Source organism: Arachis hypogaea, chromosome 11 (genome assembly GCF_003086295.3).
Source record: "Arachis hypogaea cultivar Tifrunner chromosome 11, arahy.Tifrunner.gnm2.J5K5, whole genome shotgun sequence".
In the NCBI taxonomy this organism is placed as follows: domain Eukaryota; kingdom Viridiplantae; phylum Streptophyta; class Magnoliopsida; order Fabales; family Fabaceae; genus Arachis; species Arachis hypogaea.
In genome coordinates this window covers 37,299,574-37,300,969 of record NC_092046.1, presented here as the reverse complement: position 1 = coordinate 37,300,969, position 1,396 = coordinate 37,299,574, and the positions used below count along the sequence as shown (strand labels likewise).

The 1,396-nt window shown below is 42.6% G+C and overlaps 1 non-coding gene across 1 annotated transcript; it reads right to left on the bottom strand.

Annotated features, from left to right (window-relative positions):
* Positions 1-299: 299 nt before the first annotated feature.
* Positions 300-407, bottom strand: LOC112725543 (small nucleolar RNA R71). The gene has a single exon (XR_003164645.1). It is a non-coding gene; the product is annotated as a small nucleolar RNA R71 (small nucleolar RNA).
* Positions 408-1,396: the final 989 nt, after the last annotated feature.

The window sequence follows — 1,396 nt, the reverse complement described above, 5'->3', positions numbered from 1 at the left end:
TTGGAGCAAACAACTTTGAGCTGAAACCTCAATTAGTTTCTCTGATGCAGCAGAACTGCAAGTTTCATGGACTTCCATCTGAAGATCCTTTTCAGTTCTTAACTGAATTCTTGCAGATATGTGATACTGTTAAGACTAATGGAGTAGATCCTGAAGTCTACAGACTCATGCTTTTCCCTTTTGCTGTAAGAGACAGAGCTAGATTATGGTTGGATTCTCAACCCAAAGACAGCCTGAACTCTTGGGATAAGCTGGTCACGGCTTTCTTAGCCAAGTACTTTCCTCCTCAAAAGCTGAGCAAGCTTAGAGCTGATGTTCAAACCTTCAGACAGAAAGAAGGTGAATCTCTCTATGAAGCTTGGGAAAGATACAAACAGTTGACCAAAAAGTGTCCTTCTGACATGCTTTCAGAATGGACCATCCTAGATATATTCTATGATGGTCTGTCTGAGTTATCCAAGATATCATTGGACACTTCTGCAGGTGGATCCATTCACCTAAAGAAAACGCCTGCAGAAGCTCAAGAACTCATTGACATGGTTGCTAATAACCAGTTCATGTACACTTCTGAAAGGAATCCTGTGAGTAATGGGACGCCTATGAAGAAGGGAGTTCTTGAAGTTGATACTCTGAATGCCATATTGGCTCAGAACAAAATATTGACTCAGCAAGTCAATATGATTTCTCAGAGTCTGCATGGAATGCAAGCTGCATCCAACAGTACTCAAGAGGCATCTTCTGAAGAAGAAGCCTATGATCCTGAGAACCCTGCAATAGCAGAGGTAAATTACTTAGGTGAACCTTATGGAAACACCTATAACTCAACATGGAGAAATCATCCAAATTTCTCATGGAAGGATCAAAAGCCTCAACAAGGCTTTAACAATGGTGGAAGAAACAGGTTTGGCAATAGCAAACCTTTTCCATCATCAACTCAGCAACAGACAGAGAACTCTGAACAAAACGCTTCTAATTTAGCAAATCTAGTCTCTGATCTATCTAAGGCCACTGTAAGTTTCATGAATGAAACAAGGTCTTCCATTAGAAATCTGGAAGCACAAGTGGGCCAGCTGAGTAAAAGGATCACTGAAATCCCTCCTAGTACTCTCCCAAGCAATACAGAAGAGAACCCAAAAGGAGAGTGCAAGGCCATTGACATAAGCGCCATGGCCGAACCTGTGAGGAGAGGAGAGGACGTGAATCCCAAGGAGGAAGACCTCCTGGGACGTCCAGTGATCAATAAGGAGCTTCCCTCTGGGGAACCAAAGGACTCTGAGGCTCATCTAGAGACCATAGAGATTCCATTGAACCTCCTTATGCCCTTCATGAGCTCTGATGAGTATTCCTCTTCTGAATAGAATGAGGATGTTACTGAAGAGCAAACTGCCAAGTTTCT